Here is a 26,923-nt window from a genome sequence, read left to right as displayed (position 1 = left end):
CAGAGCTGGGAGGGGCCTTAGAACACAGAATGTCAGGGCTGGGAGGGGCCTTAGAACACAGCATGTCAGGGCTGGGAAGACCCTTAGATATCATCTAATCCAAGCCTCTTATTTTACAGATGAGGAAAGTGAGTCCCAGGGAGAAGAAATGACTCTCCTGAGGTCACACAAAGGGATTTAGTGGCAGAACCAGGACCAGAATGCAGGCCTAGGATTTCCAGTCCAGAGCTTATTCCTCTCCCCCACCATGTGATTGCCTCCTTAGCTGCAAACCTAGGTCTACTAGGTTTGGGGTATCACCCAGGGAAGATCAGCTGACTTCCTCTGCCACATGTGGAATGTTCTGGGCTCTGGTCCCCAACACTGAGATTCTCCTCCCACCCCACCCCGTCAGCTCCTCCCCTGCTGCTGCTACCGTGCCCTTTCCCTCATTGTGACCCCCCCCCCACCTCCGCATTTCTGTTGCCCTAGAATTCCTTGAAACTCAAAGAGACTCTTACCTGCCAAAGGCTAACTCTGAGCTCATAGTCTAGAGGTTTCGGAGATTCCTGGAAGCTGAGACAACCATGCTCGTAAAAGGCCTACGAAGAAGAGAAAGAGTATATGAGAATTCATCTGTCACAATGCCATCCTCCAATGCTCTCTTTGGTTTTGAAAACTTCACATCTCCCCCTCCAATCCCACTAAATAAAACAGAACAATGAGCAGTGACTCAGTGAGACCCTCGCCCCAGACATCACAGCCTTCCTTCTTAGCTGGACTGCAATTCCCTGGCAGTCACTGCCTCGATCAAATTCCGGCCAAACTGGCTTCCTCCTTAACATGACATTCCACCTCCGAAGCTTTGCACGTCCCTGTTCCTGTCAAACAAATCCCACTGTTGGCTGGCGGGGCCTGAAACATCAGGGGTCTATGAGATGCCCCTCCCCCCGCCCTACACTGAACTTGAATGAAGGAACCCAGAGAGCCACGTTGACCTCAAAGGGACAACGGGCTTATGGCAGGATTTCAGGTATCAGTGGGGAAGATCATTTTAAGGCAGGTCAGTCTTCCAAGCCTCCCTCAAGTCATGCCAGGGAGGTCTATACTGGAATATTTTTTTTCTTATAGAATCATATAGAATGTGAGAGCTAGGAGGGCCCTTAGAACACAGAGGGTCAGAGCTGGAAGATCCCTCAGGGAACGTCTAGCCTAGGGACAGATACTTTCTTCAGTAGTAGGCCACATGAACAGAAATCCCTATGTATGTGGGCTGCATGAATTTAATTATGTAATTGCTTACATTCAGCTTTAATTACAGTCACTAACTGAGCCTAGCTTCCAGATTGATTATACATTACTCCCCTTCACACACACTACCTTCCAGCTAAGCCCGCCTACTTATTCTCCATCTCCTGACTCCATGTCTTTGCCCAAGCCATTCCCACCCCTGGGATCCTCTGCCTTTTTGCCTCTGCCTCTTGGACTTCCTTCAGGACTCAGCTCAAATTCCCCAAGTCATATAAAGCCTTTCCTGATTCTCTGCACTGCCCCTCCTTCCCTACTTAGGGCCCTCTCCCCATCCTGATATTACTAGGTTTCTCAGCTCTTGGGTCATCCTCTTCTTGCCCCCTTTATCCCCATCTGCAACTTTAGACTCAGCCTTTAGGCTATCCAGCCCTGAAAGGTGAGTTTACAGCTCCTCTTGCTCAGAAATATGCCTCCACACTATTTCCTAGCCAGTCCCACCTCATGCTGTTGTATTTTCCCTATTTGAATGGAAGCTCTTTGGGGGCAGACACTATTTTGTTTACTTATTTTTATATCTATGGTGCTTAACCCAACGTCTGACATGTAGTAAGCACATAATGAATGTTATTTTTATCTCTAACCATCCACCCATCCATCCATCCATCCATCCATCCATCCACCCATCCATCCATCCATCCATCCATCATCTTGTATCTACTTGTGTGTGCCCCCCTCAACCAGTAGAATGTCAGCTTCTTGACAGCAAAAAAATGGCTTAATTTTTAATTTTAATCTATATATCCCTAATGCTTGGCACAGAGTAGGTGCTTAATAAAGTTTATTGAATGAATGACTGAATTCTAGCCTGACATCTGGTTCTAGTGGGGTTTCGTCACAACGCCAGCATTAGGCGCCAGGTTCCTGCCTCACAGGTGAGGGTTCCCCAGCAAGCGCTGGGCGGGAGGGTAGGCTCTCATGGCAGCCTGATTTATGAACCACATGCTGGCTATTTGACTTCTTATGGACTTCAAGCATCCAGGATTACCTCAGGTGGGAGCTCCCTGTTGGCACTCAGCCCAGCCCCTCCCTGATGTCTTAGAAAACAATTTCATGAGTTGCCATGACCCAAAAAAGTCCTCCCCCTGAGGCCAACCTAGAAATGAGCCTCCCTGAACTCTGCCAGGCTGGTCCTCAGATGACACACCATCTGGCTCTGGGCCTTTACTCCAAGCCTTTCTGGTTTGGTTGGGCCTAAGAGAGCCACAGGTAGAGCCTTCAGAATCTCAAAGTCATCTCCACGTCACAGAGAGGAGCTGGGCAAGGACTTTAGTCTAGGTGTGTGTGAGCTCGAGTTAAAGACAAAAAAATTGTTTTGTCAAGAATCTCCAGTGGGTTGTACCTCAATGTCAGATGGGCTACAATCATGGTGGATGCCTTGGATCTATTCCAACCCCTTCATTATAGAGAGGATAATATTGAGTTGGATCACCAGGAAGGAGCCCAACTTCCCATTCATGGTCTTCTACCAATCAAGGCAAGGGTGAAGTCTTTGGAACTGGGAAGGCTCAGTGTGGGGTTCAACCCAATAACTATTTATTAAGTTCCTACTATGTGTCAAGTACTATGAGGATAGAGTAAAATGAGTACAATGAGGATAGAGTAAAAAATGAAACAGTCCCTGCCCTCAAGGAACTTACATTCCACTGGGAGGTCACGGCAAAAACACAGATAAGTCAGTACAAAATACAGAAAAAATATGTTGGTTTGTTGTTCAGTCATTTTTTCAGTCATGTATGACTCTTGGGGGCCCCATTTGGTGTTTTCTTGGCAAAGATACTGGAGTAGTTGGCCATTTCCATCTCCAGCTCATTTTAAAGATGAGGAAACTGAGGCAAACAGGTGTACAAAATAATTTGGGAGTGAGGTAGAGATATACCAATCAGGCGGGTCAGGAAAGACCTTATGGAAGAGGGGGCACTTGAGTTGAGCCTTAACTTGAGACAGGGATTCCAAGAGAAGGCGATGAGGAGGGAGAGCATTCCAGGCACAGAAGTTGGAAAACAGATGCCCTTCATAGATAAGAACAAGTGGGTTGGTCTGCTCCACATCCAAGTCAGAGCCCGTATGCTCCTGGGTCTTAGAGCTTTTCCCCTTTGTCCTTGTCATAGAATCACAGAATTGCCCAGTGGTAGAGATCCTCATGGCCATTTAGTCTGACCTGTACCTGAAAGGAATCCCCACTCTAACATACCTACAAGATGTTGGTCATCTAGCCTCCATTTAAAGACCTCCAAGGAATGGCAACTCATCACCTCTAGAGGTGGCCCATTCTCACAGCTAGAATTGTCAGGAAGGATTTTTTCATTCTGTTTAGTTTTTCTGACATCATGCTTAAATTTGCCTCCTTGAAACTTCAACCTATTACTCTTGGTTCTGCCTTCTAGGGTTAATCAAGACAGATCTCTCTTCCACATGACAGTCACACTTGGAGGCACTTCTCATGACTTCCTCTGAGTCTTCTCCAGGCTAAATGTGCCCACTTCCTTCAGTCATACAGCATGGACTCAAGACCTTTCCCCATCCTGGATGCCCTCCTCTGGACACTATCCAGGTCATCAATGTCCTTCTCAAGGTAACACAATACTCCGGATGAGATCTGATGAGGGCAAAGTATAGTGGCACTCTCGCTTCCCAAATCCTGGAAATTTGACCCCTCTTAACGCAGCCCAAGATTGTATTATCTCTTTTGGCTACTACGTTATCCTATTGTTCATATGTAGCTTGCGGTCTACTAAAACTCCTAGTTTTTTTTTCTTCAGAGTTGCCTCATCTTTGTACCTTTTCTATCTTATAACAGTGAAGTTGATTTTTTGTACCCAAGCTCAACTTTACATTTGTCCCTATTGAACTTCATCTTATTAGAGTCAGTCCAGTGTTCTAGCCTGTCAAGATCAATCTTTATCAATGATGTCATCCACAAAGGCTGGGTTAGGAGGCCTGACACCTATGTCACTTGGGGGAGTCTCCACCACTATTCCACCCTGCCCTCCCCCCAAATGTTGTGGTTGGGATGGGGTAAGCCTGGTAGAAGAAAAGACCTGAGAATATTCTGTCCTGAGATCATTCACAGGGTCTAACCTTGGAAGCTTCCTAGACATCTGGACTGTCCTGAGCACACAGGATTATGGGAACAGCTACGTGAGCTCACATTTCTCCTGAGAGAGTTAGGGGTGACAGGAAATAGAAAAGTTACTGATGTATGTGTGGTGGTGGATGCAGAGACCTGCCATAATCAGTGATGTATGGTGGAGGAGTAGAGTGTTAATTAGTGAGAATCAGAGGAAGGTTTGTTGAATTGAATTGTAATGAGTATAGGGGAATTAAAAAAGGGGGGGAAATAGCCAGGGGTAGGGAAGGCACAGGGTGACTTTGGGGTTTCTTCTTCTTGTACTATCCCTGTGGTATATGGTAGATGTCCATGAGTGCTGGGTCTGTCTCAGGTTGAGCCTGGTGTCCCTGATGTGCAGTAAGTACAAGGGGCAGAGGAGGCTAAAGCTGTAGTCCCAGATCCAAGCTACCATTGCCTGTTTGTATTCAATCTTCAGATCCCAATGCCTCGAGCAGAGTGGCATTGGAGACACCGGGCATCCGTAACTCAGGCAACCTAATGCTCTCCTGTTTTCTCACATCCTGTGTGACTATTTCTATCCCTCCCTAAGTGCACAGCACCTGTCGCTGTGTGCCTGCCTGTGGGTGTTTGTGGGGGTGTGTGGAAGCGCTCAGAAAGTCTGTCACATTTCAGATTGTAGACCAAGAGAAGGATGCCAGTAGGCTGGGTGATATTGTGCCCATTTTGGAGACCCAGAAACTGAGGTCCAGGGAGGCTTAATATCTTACCCAAGATCATAAAGCCATTAAGGCACAGCTGATACTTAAACCCTCTGATTCTCTCATTCTCTTTCCATTCAACAATAGCATTGAATGGAAATTCTTCCAGTGAATTTAAAGCACTCTACAGCACCTTTCTGCACTTACCACAGTGCCCGACACATAGCAGGCACTTAATAAATCTTGACTGATTGAATTATTGCAAAGCATTTGGAAGGATGAGCAAGATGGAGACAGCTCCCTAAGGCTTACTAAGCATTTTTCTTACAGCAACCCTGTAGAGTAAGGCAGAGAATGCATATATCATCACTCCCATTTTACAAATAAGAAAACTGAGGTTCGCAAAGTGAAGCAATTTAGGATCATTGATATAGAGATGGAAGTAATCATAGAAGTCATCTACTCCAATCCTTCATTTTACATATGAGGCAACTTGAGGCCCAGGGAGGTTAGGGAACATGCCCAAGGTCACCTAACCAGTAAGTGGCAGGGCCAGGATTCAAACCCAAGCCCACTGATTTCAGGTCCAGTGATCTTTTTACTATTCTGGAGCCAGGATCTTAACCTAGGCTTTCCAATTCTAATTTTCTCCAGAACATTTTGGCAAAGAGTAATGAGCTAAGCATGGACTAAGGGTGTGGGGGTGTGGGGGGAGGGTGTGGCTGCAATACCAGTTCCAGAAAGCAGGAACCCAAGGACTCCTTAGCAGCTTCTTCCAAATTTCCTGATTGCTTCACTGTTTCCTCCCCTTCAGCAGAGCAGCCACTCCATCCCAGGCCCTTCTAGGGTACCTCCTACTTTGAAAATTACTTTTGCAAAGCCACTGACCACCCCTCATGTCTATGGAGCCTTGGGGTAGCTCCCTACTTGCTCAAGACACAGCTTGTTACCCAATTTGGAGGACAGGGAGGGACAGGGCTCATCCCTAGGGCCCTGAGGGTCATGCCAGCAGGTCTATCTTCTCTCATGCTTAAACCCAGACCCAAGCTTCACCAGACCAGGCAGCTGAGCTCGAGGAAGGTTACCCTGGGGAGTACGGTTTGCCAGAGAATCTGCTTGGACAGAGAGCCTTCCAAATGCCAGTTCCAAGAGCCAAGAAGGCTGGGAGCAGCTGCTCCATGGCCTGCAATTGCAGGCAGACTCAGAGGGCCTCCTCCCATCATGCACCAGGATCTCTGGAGCCTGACCTCACCACTGCGTGGCAACCTCAACACTTCCATGCCTATCCCCACTGGGGACAAGACTCACCCATAGGCCCCTCACCTCCATCTGACTGTCATCCATGCCAGTTGACATGGTAGGAACTACAATTTGGGGGCTGGGGTATGAGGCACAAATGGAGGCGAGGGAGAGTAGCAAAAAGATGTTCTGGGAAGTAAGGATGGAGTTGAGGGAGAGTAGGAGTGAGGCGAGGCCAAGGAAGAGCTCATATCAGGAGAGAGGAAGCATGTACCATCTGGTAGCTTCCTATAATAACTAATTATTCATACTAACTAGGTGCTGAGCTTGGTTATTTGTAAGCAACCAAGGGACTACAAATGTTATTGGTACCCTCTAAACTCAGCACCCTGGGTCAAACTGCCATGCCCTAGTTGCTATGTTCTCTGGGAAGACCAAGGCCATCACCACTTGGGGCTGAGTCAGTTCCATGGCACTGATGGAAACCTCCCAGGTTTGGGGAAGGGTGGGGTGGGAGAGGAATGTAGGAATGCACACAGACTCAGCGCCCTAGAGGGAAATCTACATAGCCACGGGACCCTCCAGCAAACAAGGTAGCCCCAGAGATGGCAGCAGATGAAAGCAATAGAACTCAGGTCCTGGATCCATAACAACAGTTGACATTTAGATGGCACTTTCTGCTTTGCCAAACACTTTACATCGATTATCCAATATCTCTAGAGATGTAAGCAGATAGAAATATAGCAATAGTGGTAAAGTGATAGAGAAGTTCCCAGATCAAGTGGGAGCTGGAACTGAGAAAGAGCAAGAGACCAAGCCATGATGTGGAAGGGCAGACTTGGGTGTTACCTTTCACTGGTATTCTGAGTTATGTGAACTGTGTTGCTTGGGGAATAATAATAATGATGATGATGATGATGATGATGATAATTAACATTTATACAGCACTTTACGGTGGCAAAACACTTTACAAGTATTACCTAATTTGATTCTCACAATAATCCTGTGAGGTAGGTACTATGCTTATCTGCATTTTACAGCTGAGGAAACTGAGGCAGGCAGAAATAAAGTGACTTGCCCAGGGTCATACAGCTAGTAAGTGTCTGAAGTCAAATTTGAACTCAGGGCTTCTGGACTTCAGGACCATCACTGTGCCACCTAGCTGCCTAGAGAAGGGAGTGGCCTCTCTGGTGACCCCAAAGAAGCCTCAACATCAGAATGCCATGTGTGGGTTTACCAGAGTGGAGAGTTCCTTGACTCCAGCAACCTCAAGTGCTTACAGGGAGCACGTGACCTTAAGTACCCTAAGTCTGGAGGACAGCATAGGTTTCTGGGGAAAGTGGTAGTTCACTAGAGAGTGAAGGAGAATCCCCTTGACCATTCATGGGCTGAGGTGCAAACCCTTTGTGTTTTTCTGTTGGGTTAAAAAACAACCAAAAATGTGTCCTACATTTGATACTCTGCTAACCTGAGTGGCAGCAATAAGAGCTGACAGGCATTTTCCTTTTTTTTTTTTCTTTTGCAGAGCTAGACTTGAGCTGAATTCTGATTTTCCCAGAGGAAATCAAGGGTGGGGGCCAACAAGTCAAATTCTGATGTTTCCAGGAAAAAATCCTGGGGGAGGGCATGAGCCCAAGGGAGAATTGGGAGATACCTCCAAGGTTGGACCCAGTCCATGTAAACCCAGAATCTCCCCAGACAGGGGAAGAGTCTTGTCCAAATTCACTGACAGATAGATGGTAAACCACTGAGATAAATTGTAAAAAACGGTCTTCGGACTGCAGGCTTCTTTCCATAGTTTCCTGGCCTTACATTTTGAACCTGTGAGTTCTCAAGAGTCACCACAGCAATGGGGAAGGGCCTTGGTCTGGCACTCAAGGCCCTCCACAATGTTAACACAGCTGATTTCACTGTCAAAGTCATGCACTGAACCCTGGTCTCCAGACTCCCAACCCAGGATTCTATCCACCACAGCCAGCTGCTGTCTCTGTGGCTGGGGCCTCGAAGAACTAGTTTTGGGTCCCAATTCTACTACTGCTCTGTGATGTGACCTTGGATACATCCCACAATGTCTCTGGGCCTCAGTTTCCTCATCTGTAAAACACAGGGATTACACTGTGTGTTCTTTAAGCTGTTTTTGGCTCCTAACATTTTATGAGATTGATGAGGGCCCCAGCTGTGAGGCTGTCATGGAGTGCTGCTCCTGCTAAGGGTGGGAAAAAGGGAAGGAAAGCAAAGAACAGATCCCCCAGGAGGGCCTAGAGGCTTGGTGCATGAGGCAAGGTTGCAAAGAGCTAAATATAGGCTGACCCTCCACGTGGCCGCTGTGGGGGTGGGGGTCCACGAGAGCGGCCAAGAGCGATTTGGGAGGTGTAGAGGCTAGAGAGGGGAAGGAGTGATTTCACCTGACATAAAGATTGCTGACAGGAAGTGCTGGCACCCTGTCTAACAGGGAAAGTTCAAGACAGACATTGGGATCCATTTCCTGGCAGCCAGAGGCATTAGGTCATGGAGAAATCTCCTCTCTAGGAGGAGGGAAGGAGCCGCTCTCTCAGCAGACAGGCACCGGGAGGAGGCTAATCCAAACCCCCACCCCATCCCCTTGCAAAACAATCCAAGCTCCTGGGAGAGACAGGCCCCATTCAAGGGAGAACGTCTCTGAGAATGAGCATCCCCTCCCCTCCTGACCAGACACTCACAGTCCTAGGGCAGCTGCAGAGAGAGGGACTCCCCATCCTCCCACCCGAGGCCTTTCTCCTTCTCTCCTGCACATGCTGCTGAACAGCAACTGGAACTCTCTCTCTCAAGATTCAAAACCTCATTGACCAGAGAGCCCTGCCCCAAAGGCGAAAAGCCCTTCTCCATGAGATAAACTAATAAATGAATAAGGGTGAGACTCGGAGTCAGCAAGAGCTAGGTGGGAACCCTGCCTGAATCCCTTCCTGGCTATGTAACCCTGGGCAAGACACGTAAACTCTCTGGGGCCTCGGTTTCCTCATCTGTAAGATCTGCTAGACTTGATGCCCTCCAAGGCCCCTTCCAAGCCCTAAACCCAGGCCCCTATCATTTTACACATTTGTTGGGGCTCTTTAAAATCCCATAATCTTAGAGTTGGAAGGAGAGACTTCAGAGGGAATGTAGTGCAATCTATCAGCACCCAAGTAGGCACTCCTGGCTAGGGCCAGCCAATCTCTACTTGAAGAGCTAGAGTTACTGGGAGTGGGAGTGGGGGGAGGGGACAAGAGGATCTCCACCTTCTGAGGCAAGCCCATTCAACTTTGGGACAACTCTGATTCTAGGACATTCATCCCTTCTATTGCACCCACATCTCCCTCTCTGAAACTTAGAAAAGCTCTTTTACATATATAATTTCATTTACACAAGGAGCAGGAGTAATTATCCCCATTTTACAGAGAGGGAAATGAAGGTTCAGACTAATCAACCGGAGGACCCAAGGTCATACAATTGGTAAAGGCTAGAGTCCAGTTCCAAGGACAAAGGATCTGTCCATTGCCCCCACTCTCCCTCACAGTCAGAAAAGGGGCTTACTCAAGCATCCTTGAGGCCCCCTGGAATTCAATTCAGTGCAACAAACCTTCATCTTAATAAATGCCTGCAAATAAACATAGTGCCTTTGATTATGCCAGGCACTGGGGAGAGAAAGATAGGGTTGAATTACAGAATTTTGAAGCTATAAGGACCCTCAAAAGCTAACTCATCTCTGTCTGATCAGAAGTAATCTCTAGACCATTTTCAGTGAGTGGTCCATGGGGCAGTGCAGTGGATAGAGCACCAGCCCTGGAGTCATGGGGACCTGAGTTCAAATCTGGCCTCAGACAGTTACTAGCTGTGTGACCTTGAGCAAGGCACTTAACCCTGTTTGCCTCAGCTCCTCATCTATAAAATGAGCTGGAGAAGGAAATGGCCAAATACTCCACTATCTTTGCCAAGAAAACCCCAAATGGGGTCATGAAGAGTCAGACATGACTAATTGACAACAACATCCAGCTTTGGTTTGAAGACCTCAAATGAGGAGAAATCACTTCTCTCCAGCCAGCCCATTCCACTTTTGGATTACTCTGGTTGTTCAATCAATCAACAAGCACCTAGTACGCGCTAGGCATTGGGGATACAAAGACAAAGAGAAAATAGGCCCTGCCCTCAAACAGCTTACATTCTATCGGGGAAACAGCATGTCCATGGAATCCAAGCTTCCCTTTCTCTAACTTCCCCCCATACTTGCTCCTATTTTTGCCCTCTTATGCCAAGCAGAAAAAGTCTGATTTTTTCTCCACACATATTCCTTCAATTCAATTCAATAAGCATAAGAGGCAACAAGGGGTAGTGGCTTAGAGGCAGGAAGACTTGGGTTCAGATCCTACCTCTGACCTATTGGGTGTGTGACCCTGGGCAGCTCTGTCAGATGTTATGCTGTAGAACAGTGGCTGATCTGCCCTGGGAGGGCAGAGCTCTTCAGAGGGTGATCACCACACTGATGAAACCACAGGTCCAGAACAAAAAAAAAAACCAGCAGCATATATATTAAGAGACTACTATGTTCAAAACACTGTGCTAGGCATTGGAGAGAAGGAAGGAAACAAGTATTTATTAAGTGCCTACTATGTGCCAAATACTATCTCATTTGAGCTTCATAACCCTGTAAGGCAGGTGCTATTATTATCCCCATTTTACAGTTGAGGAAACTGAGAGAAATGGAGGTTAAGTGACTTGCTCAGGATCATACAGTCAGCACACGACTTAGGCTAGATTTGACCTAGAGTCTTTCTGAGTCTTGGAGAAGGAAACGGCAAACCACTCCAGTATCTTTGCCAAGAAAATGCAGATGGAGTCACAAAGACTTGGATATGAGTAAAAAAAGAAAAACCAGCTGAATGATTTTCTGATTCTAGGTCCAGCACTCCATACACTGCTCCGCCTAACTGCTTCTACTGGAGATGTAGAAAAAAAATCAACATGCATTTATTAAGCACTTACTATATGCCAGACACTGTGGTAGGCACTGAGACACAAAGGCAAAAAGTTCCTGCCCTCAAGAAGCTTATGTTCTAATGGAGGAGACATAGATACTTTTTTTTGTTTTTTGATTTTTTGGGGTCTTTTTTTAGGCAACTGGGGTTAAGTGACTTGCCCAGGGTCACACAGCTAGTAAGTGTCAAGTGTTTGGTTTGAGACCGGATTTGAACTCAGGACCTCCTAACTTCAGGGCCGGTGCTCTATCCACTGCACCACCTAGCTGCCCCGAGACATAGATATTGATATGTATGTATGTTTGTATATATTTATATGGCTACATTCAAGATACATCTAGAGTAGATATTCTATAGAGTAGAACCAAACAGCTCCTGACCTCAGGAAGCTTCCTTACATTCAACTGGAAAGAGAATCTGTCTTAGATTAATGAGCCTAAAAACCAGACTCCTTGAAGAGGCCAGGAGAGCATAGGATCATAAATTTGGAGCTACAAATGACCTTAAAGACTGTCCAGTCCAACCTCCTCACTTGAGAGATGAGGAAACTGAGTGACAAAGAGATGAAGTAACATAGGTACAGTTGGCAGCAGAAGCAGGATTTGAACCCAGGTTCCCTGACTAAATCCAACAATACTCTTCCCCCTGCTCTACTCTGAGCTCAAGGGCTACATGCTGCTTGTACTGAACCAGAGCGTATACTCAAAGCTGTCTTGCACATGGTGCTGCCAGAGAATCCTGTTGTAGTCTATGGAGGAATAAGTGAATAAGAGGAAAGCTGTGGAAGGAAAAAGAAAGGCATAAAGCCAAAATGTCACCCATAATCCTTCAACAAATATTTACTGAGTCACACCCTTTATGAGACACTGGGATAGGGGAGTGGAGAGGGGAGTGGTGTGTGTGTGTGGGGGGGGAAACAGGGAGGGAATGGATAGAAGAGAAGTCACATTCCTCCTGGGGACAATTGGGTGGTGCAGTGGATAGAGCACTGGGCTTGGAATCAGGAAGACTTACCTTCATGAGCTCAAATCTAGCCTCAGACACTTACTAACTGTGTGATCTTGGGCAAGTCACTTCACCCTGTTTGCCTCAGTTTCATCATCTGTAAAATGAGCTGGAGAAGGAAATGGCAAACCACTCCAGTATCTCTGCCAAGAAAACCCCAAATGAGGAAGAGTCATATGCCACTGAAAACAATTGAACAATAACATGTTCCTCCCTGCCCTGATCTCAAGGAATTTACAGACACAACCCGGAGCCACAGATTTAGATAAGGCCTTGAAGAATAGTTAGTCCCATCACTACTCAAAAGAGATGTCTCCTTTGGAGCAACAGGCCTCTGGGTTCAAATCCCATGTCTGACATGTGCTACCTGAGATACCTTAGGTATCTAAGTCCTCCCTGGACAGACCTCAGTGTCCTTGTCTGTAAAAGGAGGGGTTGGGACTAAATGACACCCAAGATCCCTCCCAGCTCCTGATCTGGGATCCTCTGATGGCGAATGGTCACATAGCATCTGCCTGAAGACCTGTAGTGAGGGGAAAACTACTAGCTCCCAAGGCAGTCCATTCCACTTTTGGACAGCTCCAATTGTTAGACAGTCAGGTGGAAAGATGGATGGAGAGACAGAAAGATGGAGAGATAGATGAAAAAAAAGATAGATAGATATAAGATAGTAGATAGATGGATAGGTAGAAGGATAGATGATGGATGAGTGGATGGATGGATATAGATAGGTGGGTAGATAGATGTAGATAGGTGGACAGATAGAGAGATATAAGATAGTGGATAGATAGGTAGAAGGATAGATGATAGATAAATGGATGGATGGATAGATACAGATAGGTGGGTAGATAGATGGACAGATAGGTGGATAGATAGATAGATGGGTGGGTGGTAGTTGGATAGATAGGTAGAAGGACAGATGATGGGTAAGTGGACAGATGGGCAGATAGGTGGGAAATAGATGGATAGCTAAGGATAGAGGGGTGGATAGATAGATAAATCAATGATAGAGCATTTATTAAGCATCTCCTATGTTCCAGGGAATATGCTAAGCCCTGGCAATGCAAATACAAGCTAGCAAGGTAGTTCTTGTCCTCAAGGGGCTTTCATTCTAATGGGTGAAGACAACACAGATTGGGGAGTGAGAAAGAGGGGTTCCTTATTTTGAACCCTCCACAACTTTCAGCCCTTGCTCCTCATCTGCCCTCTGGCAAGCAAAGAAAGTTGGATGCCTTTTCCACACGATGGCCTCCAAGGCATTTATCAGGAGGGGAGATAGTGTGGCGTTTGGAAAGAGTAGTGACTGTGGAGTCGGAAGACCTCACCTCCAATGCAGTCTCCGATTCTCACTGCCTGTGAGGCCTCTGAGAGTCCTTCCCACCACTGGATCTAGGATCCCAGGAAGGAGGCAGCATGGGCCAAGGGAAGGAGCACAGGTTTCTGTCTGAGGACCTGACTTTGAATGCTGGCTGTCACCTACTAGCTGAGCGATGATGGGGAAGTCATTTAACATCTCTCGGACTCAGTTCCTCATCTATAAAAAGGGCTGGACCATCGGTTTCCCAAAATCCCTTTGTGCCCTAAGTCTGTGATGCCATGCTCCCACTCAGGCCCCTTCACACACATACCTTAAGTGGTCTCTTTGCCAGGTAAACATTTCCAGTTCCTGGTATCCTCACAAGGCACGGTTTCCAGTTCCCTCGCCATCCTAGTCACCCTCTATTGAACTTGTCTCAGGCTTCATAGCTCCCAGACCTAAACACAGTCCTCTAGAGGCGGTCTGAGCATGGAGACAATGATGGGCCCATTGCCTCCCAACTCACAGACACCCGACATGGACACCATGCTTCTGTTAACAATTAGAAAACTACTCCAGACTACATTCCAGAGGGCTCACTTGGTGCAAGGAACACTCAGGGAAGAATGAGTTCTATGTATGCTATAGGAGTTAGGAAAAGTTTCATGGAAGAGGTATGGGACTTGAGTAAGGCCTTGAAGGATGGGTTTGGATGATAACAGTGATGACAGCTGATGATAGTTGACCTTTGTATAGCAGTACTTGAAAGGTTTCAAAGCGCTTTAAATGCATTAGCTCATCTGAATCTTACAATAACTCTGAGAGGTAAATGCTAGGAATATGATTATCCCCATTTGACAGATGAGGAAACTGGGGCTGAGAGGCAGAGCAACTGGGGTCAACCAGTTAGCAAGTATCAACAATGAGTTCTTAACCAAGTCTTCTTGATTCCAAGCCCACCACTCTACCCACTAGACCAAGTCATTTGGAGTCATAACAACAGTAGTAATAATAACAACTACCATTTATCTAAACTTCAAACACTGTCTGTGACATGTATCATTTAATCTTCACAACCATTCTGTGAGTTAGGTACTCCAAGCATAGTTATTGTTACTACCCCCATATTACAAATGATTTGCTCCTGGCTCCATAGTTAAATGTCACAGCCAGGATTCAAACCCAGATCTCTCCTGTCTCTTAGTCCCCCACCCAGTCCCCTAAAACCACTTGGCTACTCAGAAGACCTAAGCTGAATTAATGACCTTGCTACTTCCTAGCTGTGTGACCTTAGGCAACTAATTTCACATGCTCTGGCCTTAGTTTCCTTCTCATTAGAAAGAGACGGACAATTTTGTTCTGTCAACTTTGGATTCAGTCAAAAGGCCACACTTAAGGATTTGGAAGGTCACATGTGGCCTTAAGGCCTCAGGTTCCATACCCCTGGCATAGACATTCACCAAAGCCCCTTCCAGCTCTACATTATATGAGCTATTAACAGGTGAGCTAGAATTGAAGGTACTGTCTTTTTTTGTGTGTGAGGCAATTGGGGTTAAGTGACTTGCCCAGTCACATAGCTAGTGAGTGCTATGTATCTGAGGCCGGATTTGAACTCAGGTCCTCCTGACTCCAGGGCCGGTGCTCTATCCACGGTGCAATCTAGCTGCCCCAAGGGTTTTGTCTTTATAGGGCGAAGAGGAGTAGAATAGGTGAAGAGGAGGAGAGAGGGTATTCTTTGCACAGAGAACAATGGGGAAAAAAGCATTGGATTGTAAACTCCTTGAGGGCAGGGACTATTTATGCCCAGCACTTAGTGCAATGCCTAGCACAAAGTAGGCACTTAGTATTAAGATGTATATATTGATTGATTGAGAAAGAAAGGCACAAAACAGGTTGTATTTTCTTACGTACTTATTAATGCACACAGAATAGATAGAATGGGAAACTCCTTGAGAGCAGGGACTGTTGTTATTTTTGTCTTTGTGTCCCCAGATACTGTGCCTAGTGCACAATAGGTGCTAAATAGCACAATTAAGTGCTGGTCCATAGAGAGACTGACTGGAGTTTGAATGGATCAGAGAAAATGGGCACGAATGGAAAGAGGAAACGGTAGAACTTCAGTGGACTCAAGCGTGAGACCTGCCCCCAGCACGATCTGCTAAAAATCCCTACGAGAACTCGAACCTCAGCACTGACAGAAACAGAAGATGCATGACGCTGAAGTTAGTGTCGATTCATGGGTCAGAGAGGCAGCCAATGTCAGCACCCAAAGGGACCCAGATTGCTGAACTTCTGAGAGGGCTCAAGCCCAGTTCTCTTGATTCCCTGTGTTTCTCCTGCCCCACAATCCACCCTGAGACTAGAGATAGTATCTTTTTCTTTCTCTTTCTTTCTTTCTTTCTTCTTTCCTTTTCTCTTTCTTTCCTTCCTTCCTTCTTTCTTCCTTCCTTCTTTTTTCTCCTATCTCCTCTCCCCCCCCCTCCTCCTTCCCTTCCCCCTCCTCCTTCCTCTCCTCTTCCTTCTCCCCCTCCTTCTTCCTAGGAGTGTGTCTAGGGAGAGTACCCAGATTGAAGAGGGGCCTAGAAATCATGGCAGGCGAGGACCGTAAAGGGCTAACACATTCTGGGAAACATGTATCAGAGTAGAATCATCAGATCATAGATTTAGAGCTGGAAAAGGCCTTCTGAGTCACTGAATCCAACCTCTTCCTTTCACAGATGGGAAATGAGGCCCAGTGAGGTTAAATGACTTGCCCAGGGACAGACAACAAGAAAAAACATTTATTAAACACCTACTATGTGAAAGGCCCTGAGCTAAGCACTGGGAATACAAAGAAAGGCTAAAACAGTCTCTTCCCTCAAGGAGCTCCCAGTCTAATGGGTGAAACAAGATACAAACAACTTCAAACAAACAAGATAGATTGGGATAAATTGGAGGTAATCTCAGAGGGAAGGCATCAGCATTAAGAAGGATCAAGAAATGCCTCTTGCACAGGGGCAGCTAGGTGGCGCAGTGGATAGAGCACCAGCCCTGAAGTCAGGAGGACCTGAGTTCAAATGCAGCCTCAGACCAACACTTGACACTTACTAGCTGTGTGACCCTGGGCAAGTCACTTAACCCCAATTGCCTAGAAAAAAAAAAGGAAGAAAGAAAAAAAGAAATGCCTCTTGCAGAAGGTAGGATAGAGTTGGTAAGTATTTCAGGCAGGATTCAAACCCAGAGCCCTAGCCACTACATGATTACCATCTTCAAGTATTTGAAGCCATGAAGATCCTGGCCCCAGAAAGCAGAACTATGAGCAATGATGGGGAAGTTGCAGAGAGGCAGCTTTTAACACAACATAAGGAAAAACTTGCTAACAATCACAGCTTTCCAAAAGCTGAGTGGGCAGCCTTTGATGGCAGTGAGCTCCCTGTCACTGGAGGTCTTCAAGCAAAGGTTGAATGACCACTTATCAGGGATATGGAAGGCAGCATGGCAGGGGGAGTCCCTTTTGGATGAGGTTGGACTAGATTACCTTTGAAGCCCCATTCCAACTCTGAGAGGTTCTATCTCAGCAGGGCTGAGTACACAGTAGGTGTTTAATATCTGGGGATGGATTCCCTGGAAATGTGCCTTGCCATGATTATAGAGGTAGGGAAGCTGGGGCTAGGGAACCTAGAATTCCTAGCCCACTGAAGCAATGCTCCTGGTTGGGGGCTGGAGGGGACAGAGACTCTTCCAAGAGCCAGCTTAGGAGCAGACTTTTCTCATTCCCAGAAAAGCAAGCCAGAGCCCGCCTTTCTGCTCTGTTCTCAGCTCTCTCCTCTTCCATGGCATCAGTCCTGACACCAGCCACATCTCACTGGCTCTTTCCTGCCCAGGGGCTCATCTCCAATTGTTTTCTGGCCTGCTGGGTCCTTGGTTCTCCAGCAACGATCTATGATTTATGACGGATGAACTCGACATCTGTGGGAAAAGGAAGGTCCAAGGGGAGCAGGGAGAAGTGCAGGCTACTCAATGATTGTGGCTGAGTATTTTAAATCAATAATTCAAAAGGGGACAGGAAAGTGGAGGACATGGGCTCGGAACACTTCTTGGGGCTTTTCAGAAGAAGCTCCTTCACAACTCTCCCTCCCCCAGGGCTTTCTTCTCTGATAGAATGTCAGCATGACCCACGGCCTCAGCCATCCCCGAGCTCACCTTAGGCTGTTCCTTAGATCTCAAAGGGCATTAAAGTCAGGCATTTGGCCTGGCATGGGGATGGAGGGTAGTCTTCAGTGACAGGAGACAAAACAGCTGTTTGCCTCCTGGACGGTAAGAACTCTGTTGCCTCAGCCTGAAAAATTAACTGCTATATTTAAAAGCATTGTTCGGTTGTTATGGTAACGAAGGGCCTAAGAATAATATAAAAAGAAAATGATATGCCAGGTTGTCATAGGCAACCAGATTTTAAGGGGAGGGGGGGTGTATGGCAAAGTGGGGCAGGGTTGAAGTTCAAACTCCCTCCCTGCTCCCCTCTGGTGCCATCTGCCCCTCCTCCATCTCTGAGGCACCTGGAGGCCTGACACTTGGGCTCTGGACCCAGGCCCAGATTGAAAAGGAAATCACTCTCCCTTGGCTCTTGAGCCTGAAGACAAAAGTGGTTTCCTTTTCCTATTTGCTGGGCACCTAACCCCACCTTCGAAACCTGAGCTTGAGGCTCCCTCCCAAACAGATGGCCAGGGAGATGGTCCAAAAATAACCTCCCAACCCCACCCCCTTCCAACCTGGCAACACTTCCCCCACCCCCAAGGCTAGCAGACTCCCTAAGGGCCACCAACGGCAGCAGATGGGCAAGGACAGGCTAAGTGCTGGAGATGAGTTTATCGATCCTTAGGCCTAGATGTTAAAGTTGGAATGCAGCCCAGGACTGAGTAGAGGCAATGTGCAGTGATGCAGAGTACTGGATACTGGACTTGGGGTCAGGAAGTCTTGGGTTCAAATCCCATCTCAGACACTCGCTGTTCGAATTTCCACTTTCTGGGCCTCAATTTTCACCTGACTCAGTGGCCTTTAAGGTCCCTTCCAGCTCTAAATCTATGATCCTAGAGGGTCCTTGGCACTGGAGCTACTTCCAAAAGAAGGGGGAGAAGAAGTGGGAGGGGGGTGCAGGAAGACTTGTAGCAGGTGGGGTCATGGTCTAGGATCGTCTGATGCTACCTTCCCTAAATATGGGCCCCACCAGTCCCTTCAGGAGGTTTCCCCTGATAGTCTGGAGGGAATGGGGGAGGAATCACAGAATCTTATATATGGAAGGGACCACAGAGGATATCTGATCCAACTCATAAGGGACCCAGTGGCCCTTCTACATGCATCCTCCTCCTCAAAGTAGACAACCAGCTTCGTCTGAAAAACTTAAGCAAGGCAGAATATACTACTTTCTATCATTAGAGTTGTAACTGTTAGAAAGTAGGTCTTGACAACCAGCCTGATGCCACCTCTTGGCATCGTCTTCCCGCTATTCCTGCTTCTGCCCATGGGCCGAGCATGGTGTGCTTGATGCCTCTTCACTATGAAAGCTCTTTAGGTCCTTAAATATTTTGATCACATCCCCTACCCCTAAATCATCACTTTCTTGGCACAGGAAAGTCATCTCAGTACCTAGCACATAGTAGGCACTTAAATGTTTATTGACTTGATTTGATTTTCCAGGCCAAACGTGGCCAGGGGATCCCACATGGTAGGAGCCTGTGCCACTATTCTGCTAGATCAGGGCAGGAGGCTTAGTCCTTCACCTAACCCAGGAATGCAAGAAGTTAGAACAAACTTGTGATCTCACAGAGCAAAAAGGGACAGAAAAAGGAGAGAAGGAGAGGGAGAGGGAGAGGAAGAGGGAGAGGGAGAGGAAGAGGGAGAGGGAGAGGTAGAGGGAGAGGGAGAGAGAGAGGGAGAGGGAGAGAGAGGGGGAGAGAGAGAGACAGACAGACAGACAGACAGAGAGAGAGAGAGAGAGAGAGAGAGAGGGAGAGAGAAACATATACCTAAAATCCAAAGTCCAACATCAATAGCATCCTTCTGTAAATGAGGTGTGCCAAGGCTACCAGTAGGGGCAATATGGCCATTAACTGCAGTGATCTAAACAGACCCTGAAATCAGGGGTGGGCAGACACACACAGGGACAATCAGGGAATCTAAGAATAGGGAGGCAGCTCAGATGCATCCAGTCCTAACCAAGAGTCCCTTCTAAGAATGATAATAGTTCACATTTATGTATTGGTATATGTATGTATGTGTGTATATATATGTGTGTGTATAGATAATATATATATACACACATGTATATGCATAATACATATATATGCAAATGCATGTATATATGTGTATATATAATACACATACATATACATATATAATATATACACATGTGTATTATATATACATATACCTCTGTGTGTGTGAGTGTCTCTGTGTGTGTAGCTTCAGGGTTTGAAAAGTCTTTTACGGGCAATATTTCTTTTGAGCCTGAGAACAACCCTGGAAGGAGATAGGTGCTACTATTACAAATTAGATAGATGATAGATAGATAATAGCTAGATAGAGCATTTATTAAGTATTTATAACGTGTCAGACACTGTGCTAGGCAAATACAAATACAAGCGAGAAAAAAAAAACAGTCCTTATTCAATGAGTTCAAATTCTAACGCCTAAAGGGGAGCTTGAAAGCTTAAGGGAGAAAGAGGTAGTGTAGAGGACTGAGGCAGGGAGCCAGGCTTCTTGTGGGAGGTAGAGAAGTCTGGAAAAAGAGGAGAGGTGAGAGTGAAGTGAGCATAACCTGGGAACACTATCTTGAGATATCAGAACAGAAAGCCCCAGGTTGGAGGCATCTCCAGGGTGAGAAGGTTGCTGTCAGAGAGGCAGAGAAGTTTGGAGACTGAGGGATGGAGCCAGAAGTCCATTTTATAGCTGAAGAAACTGAGGCTCATGCCTGAGACAGGATCTGAATTCAGGTTTGAGCTCCCACTTCAGCACTCTATTGACTTGAGATACTTCTCCAACATTCTTAACAAGTGAGGATTCAGCCTTTGCTGGAAGTCCCACAGTGAGGAAAAACACACTGCCTCCCAGGGCATCCCATTCCACTTTTGGAAGTTTTTCCTGATCTCTAGTCCAAATTTGCCTCTTTGCATATCCCACTCCTTGGCGGATTCCAGTTAGGCCCTCCGGGGCCAAGCAGATCAAGTCTAATCTGTCTTCTGTATGACAGCACTTTGCATGCCCCAAGATCCTTCCCATGTCTCTCACTCCCTCCCCCACCCAAGGCATCTCTTCCCTGGGCTAAAAACCTGCATTGATCCTTCCATTGATTCTCATGGCTTTACCTTGAGGGCCTTCACCTTCCTGGAAGCCACACTGCCAACCCTCGCAGAGTCTGTGATCTCAGAGCTGGGACGAACCTTTCTAGGAGCCCTCCAGTCATAGAATTACAGACTCGTGTGGCTAGAACAGGCCTCGGAGGGCACCTTGTCCAGTCCCTACACAAGCAACAGCCCTTCCCATGGCACCCCTGACAAGGGACCACCCAGACCCCCTGACTCCTAGCTAAGGGTTCTCACCCACCTCCACTTAAATGAGACTGGAGTTAGAGTCAAACCTTGCGTCCAATTCCCGGTTCTGCTAACGCTTAGAGCTACCCCAAAGTCAAGTGGGCTTCCTGAAGTCATGGGTTCTTCATCACTGGAGGTCCTAGGGCAGAGGCTGGATGCTTCAGAGGAGATTTCCATTCAGGGAACTCAGATCTTCCTAAGGCCTTTGGCAACTCTAAGATCCTGGAGCAAATCACTTCTCCTAGGTGATGTTAAATCATCAAGTGGCTACATAGCTCCTTTGCTATTTGGGTTTGAGCCCACTGGTCTAGGGGTTCTTAGCCTTGTTTCAGATCCAGGGTCCCTTTGGCAATCTGATGAAGCTTAAGGGCCCCTTTGCAGAATCATCTTTTTAAATGTGCAAGATCACAAAGGAAACCAATTATATTGAAATAAAGATGTATTTTCCCCATCTAGGTTCTTGGGCTCCCCGACATTTGTCCACACACCCCTTGAGAGTCTGTGGACCCCAGGTTCAGAACTCCTGGCCCAGTGTAGCCTCCTCATTTGCCAGATGAGGAGTCAGAGTATCAGAAAGGAGAAATAATATGCCAAAGATAAGTCAGGTAAGGAAGCATAATTCAACCACTCAGTTTGACCCCCGTTTATCAAATACCTTCTTTGGACAAAGCATTGTGCTAGGGGCCAGTGAGAGAAGGGCAAAAACTCAACATTCCCTGCCCCCAAGGAGCTTACATTCCGAGGAAGGGATATGACATGGACCCAAGTGACTAAATACAAAGTAATTTAAAGAGGGGAAGAGTGCTAATAACTGGATCAAGAATGACCTCCTCTAGGAGGGGGCACCTGAACTGAGCTTTGAAGGAAGCTAGGCATTCTAGCAAGCAGAAGTGAGAAGAGAATGCATTCCAAGTATGGCAAACAATGTGAGCAAAGGCACACAGGTGGGAAATTACAGTCAGCAGAATGGAGAGTAAGTGAAGGGGAATTACATGAAATAAGACAGGAAAGGTAGGTGGGATCCAAACTGTGGAGGGCTTTAAATGTCAGGCTGAGGATTTCATATTTTATCCTAGAGGCAATGAATAAAAATAAGAATAGCAAATATATATATATGTATATACACAAATATACATGCATATATGCACACAAATAGATGCTAATTCAGTGCTTCAAGGACCCTTGGTTTCATGAGGATGGGGGCTCTCTCCTTTAGTGCAGAACATAGACCCTTTATGCCTTATTGGCAGGTTACCTTTGCTAGATTCTGGGGCTGTAATAATTTATCTCCTGGGGCCCAATCATCTGGTGATGAGCTTCTTTGAACCTAATAGCCTCACAGTCCATTGCTGAGCCCCCACTAGGAGTCTTTTCAGCTCGGTAGGTCCTGCCAGAATGAGATGTCTACGGGCAAAGCTTTGAAAACTCAAGGTCAACTCCACCCCCATGAGGTACTGGAGGAGGACTTGAGTGGAGGATTAATAATAATGTGTTTCTTTAATTCACTGGATCCATGAGCTCATAGGTGTGGGTAAGGCTTACGTCCACCTAACGCTTTACAGTTTCTGAAGGATGAAACTAATGCCCAAAAAAGAAGGGACTGGCCTAAGGTCACACTGTGAGTTGAAGTTGAAAAGCTTGGGCCAGAATCCAAAACTCCTGCCTCTGTGACCACTCAATAAGTCATTTCCCTTGGAGAAAAGGGAAGGTGCTGCTGGAATCTGAAGAGGGGAGTGTCCCCAGTCAGTAGAAAGTCCCAGGGATGAAGCTGAGCCCCCCAGGGGCTAGGAGGGTGTCTAAATAATGGGGGACACCCAGCTGGTTAGAAGAAAATGAGGACTATGGCATTCTCACCCTAAAACAAAAGTAGTCTGGGAAGCCTTGTGGGAACCTTCTAACACATAGACCCAGAGACACTCTCTCAGTCACTCACACACACACATACGCAGAGAAACACGCAAACACAGACACGCACTTTATCACATCACTGCCCTGCCCTGGCCCCACCCCTGAGGAAGGAGACTTTCTCATCGGAGATAGATAGGGGTAGCACTCTTTCTCCTGAGGACTTGAAAGGCATTTGTAATCCTGGGTGAGTCCTAGTAACACCTGTCTCAGCTCGGCAGAAGCGTGGCCCCATTGTTAACAGCTGTGGGCCAGAGGCACCCGCACCAACCTCCAGAACCACACTGTTTACAAAGCTTGTCCACTGTGTGCCAACTCTGTGTCCTCCACCCCCACCACTGCCTCCGCTTCTGCACTGTGTTGGGACAGTGGAGCAGTAGAAGGCCCAGGCCCAGACCCTGCCTTGGAGATGCTCACAGTCTGACTGGGGAGACAAGGACACGCTCTAAATCATCAGAGGATAACCTAGGTTGGGTGAGGGGACCCACCCGAGAGATACTGAAATCAGTGTTCTGAGTAACAAAGCAATCTAGCCTTGCTTCCTGGAGGAGGCAGAACACGACCTGGGCCTTTAAAGATTGCCATGGATGGGAGAGCTGTATTTTCCCTGCTCCATGTTTGTAAGGTGTCCTAGGCAAGTGATTTCTTGCACCTCCTTTTTTCTACCAGATTCAACATGTTTCAGGAGACACAAAACTCCTGATCAAGGAAGTGACATTAGGCCTATCAGCACCAGTTGGGGGGAGGGGAGAGGTCTGGGTGTCTGGCAAAAATCACGTTTTTGGGGCAGCTAGGTGGTGTAGTGGATAGAGCACCAGCCCTAAAGTCAGGAGGACCTGAGTTCAAATCTGGCCTCAGACCAAACATTTGACACTTACTAGCTGTGTGACCCTGGGCAAGTCACTTAACCCCACTTGCCTTAAAAAAAAAAATCACATTTTTCCCACCCCTTTCCCCATAGGAGCAAGTGTTCCAGATGAATGTAATACACGTTTCTGAATGGGACTCCACTCCATGATTCCTGGAAGCAGGACTACCCACAGCTTAATGTAGCACACAGGAGGTATTTAATATATGCTTATGGACTGATTAACTATAACATCCCTAACAAGTTGTCATCTGGTATTTGAAGACTTCTAGTGATGGAAGCTCATTACTTTGGGAGGCAGTCCAAAAGCATTTATTAACTACCTACTATGTGCCAGGTGGGTAACTCTATGGTACAGTGGATAGAGTGCCAGGCCTGGAGTCAAGAAGACTCATCATCCTGAGCCCAAATCTGGTCTCAGACACATATTAGCTGGGTGACCCTGGGCAAATCACTTAACCCTGTTTGCCTCAGTTTCCTCATCTATAAAATGAGCTGGAGGAGGAAATGGGAAACCACTCCAGTATCTTTGCCAAGAAAACCCAAGAGGTCACGAAGAGTCAAAAATGACTGAATATTTGACTGTGCTAAGCTCTGGGCATGTCATTTTGGGGTCTTATATCAGTGATTTTTTTTTTCAGAAGGGGAAAAGAGTTGGGGTGAGACATCTGCACTTGTGCTTTGATTGAGGTAAGGAATCCCAATAAGGAAATTCACTCTATTGATGTAGATGGATAATTATCTGTGCTTTACGGGCTTAGAGAGTCATCTGGGGGTATTGAGAGATTAAGTGACACCCACAGTCACATAGCTAGCATATGTCAGAGTCAGGACTTGAACCCAGGTCTCCCTGAGTCCAGCCCTCTATCCTTTCTACCACCCTTCCATTCCAGTGTCCGGACAACGTAGACGAAAAACGTCACCTTCTAGGGAGCAGAAGGGGATGGAGGCAAAGGCCTCCGAGATGGTGAGCTTTTCCCCCCAAGATAAGGCAGGACTTATTGCCAGGTCACAAGCAGCTAGGACAGTAGCTAAGGTAAAGATATTTGCTCCAAGTAATTCAGCAATTCCCAGCCTGAGAGAGCAGCCTAGCTCCCAACCACATGTCCCAACCTGAAAAATTCAGTCCTTGGCACAATGTTAGCAAAGGCATCTTCCTAACCATTGGTCTGCTTTGAGCAAACTGGCCTCTTTCAGACCAACCTGTCTGTTATTATTACCCATCCTCCCCTTGTGCCCCATCAATAGTTCCTATACCAACCCATTTCAGAAACTCATGAGAGCTTTTCAATGAGTTGCCCAAGGAGGACCCCAGCCTCCCAATCTGTTGGCATTCAACTCAATAAATATTTATTAAGCGACTATAACATGCAGAGCATTGTACTCGACTCTTGCAGCATTAAAGAAGTCCAGAGTGACTGGTTCACCAGTTGGCAGGCACTGCCTTTTTCTTGGCAATACACCTAAAGAGAGATGATTCACCCATAGATCCATTCCTTTGTGACAAGTCTACTAAAAAGGAGAGCGGAGACTTTCGGTCTTTCCTATTAAGAGTCCCATGACTGTTGACTGTCAGGATGCCGTAAACTCTGACCCAGGCCCACTTGAGAGGGGGGCAGGGTTCAGAATGCAACTGTCACTGAGTATGACAGATTCATCCATCATAATCCAGTCCTACAGTTTTCTCTGTGCCTAAGACCTCAGGCAGCTCTCAGCACAGTCCAATTCATAAGATTCCCCAAGAATCCACATAACGTTGGGTGACACAGAGGGAGACACAAGAAAAACCACTCAGGTCACCAGACTTCCACAAGTCACTCAGCTCTCCTCACAGCAGGACTGCCCCTCCCCTCTTCCTTTCGTCCTCTTCCTTCTAGCACTCTCAGCTCCAGGCTCACAGTATAAGGGTCAGTGTAGCCTGGAGGTCTGGACTCACCTTGTGCTTTTATCTGTACCTCCAGATGGACTCATAGGAAGAGATAGGCTAGTGTCCTATTTGGGACTGACAGCAACCGTTCCCTTCTTCCTTTCGGAAATAAACTGTCCTCCCTCCCTGTTTGTGGAAATACCGGAGAAAATAAGCAGGGTAGCCACTCACTGCTTTGCCATTCTGCATCAAAAATAGTAGGCGTTGCTCCAAACTCCAGGTCTGCCCAACCAGGCTTTCCCAACATTTGCAAACAAGCAGCATGGTTCTGTGGATCAAGGATTCATCATGGATCTAAGAAGTCCTGAATTCAAAGCTCACCTCCAATACTTTACTACCAAATGTCACCATTAACAAATCATTTAAACCTCTCTGAGCCTCAGTTTTCTCATCTGTGAAATGGAGATAATAATATCTGTAATACCTACCTCATAGGATTGCTGAGCAAATCTAATTCGTGTGAACTTCAGTTTAAACCAGACTCATTCAAGCTGAGTCTTAGAAAAGATTTATTTTATAGTCTGAAGAACAGGAAATACTCCAGGAGGAGTATTCCAAGAGAACAGGCAGGTTTTTAAAAATATATATATTCTGGGTGGCAGCTAGGTAGTGCAGTGGAGGGAGTAGCTAAGTGGCCGGCAGTGGATAGAGCACTGGCTCTGGAGTCAAGAGGAAGTGAGTTCAAAATCCAGCCACAGACACTTGATACTTACTAGCTGTGTGACCCTGGGCAAGTCACTTCACCCCTGACTGCCTCACCAAAAAAGCAAAAAATAAATAAATAAATAAAAAGAAATGCTTGTGGATAACAGAAAAGATGACAGAACTATAACCAGTAATGATGTCATTTGAAGATTCAATTGAGTGTTAGGGGAGATGGGAGGGACAGAGACTATGGGGCACCCTGAACCTGCCATGTACCACCATTCTGTTGGGCCTAGCCATTCTATGTGCCATAACATCCCCAGGCCAGTTAGCACACAACCTCTCTCTGTTAGATGGTTGTACCCCATGCTAGGGTGAGGAGAGAGAGAGAGAGAGAGAGAGAGAGAGAGAGAGAGAGAGAGAGAG

General features: G+C 46.7%; 1 protein-coding gene across 3 annotated transcripts in view; it reads right to left on the bottom strand.

Moving 5' to 3' along the window:
- HIVEP3 (human immunodeficiency virus type I enhancer binding protein 3) overlaps positions 1-26,923 on the bottom strand; it is a 530,360-nt gene that overhangs the window by 152,497 nt on the left and 350,940 nt on the right. For all 3 annotated transcript variants that reach the window (XM_027864564.1, XM_027864568.1, XM_027864565.1), the window contains one exon: positions 501-581. The gene's annotated coding sequence lies outside the window, so the exon portion shown is untranslated. The remainder of the gene's footprint in view (positions 1-500; positions 582-26,923) is intronic.

This window comes from Vombatus ursinus, unplaced genomic scaffold (genome assembly GCF_900497805.2).
Source record: "Vombatus ursinus unplaced genomic scaffold, bare-nosed wombat genome assembly UNPS02014775.1, whole genome shotgun sequence".
Classification (NCBI taxonomy): Eukaryota; Metazoa; Chordata; class Mammalia; order Diprotodontia; family Vombatidae; genus Vombatus; species Vombatus ursinus.
Note: the sequence above shows the minus strand (reverse complement) of the source record. Positions and strands in the feature narration are given on the sequence as shown.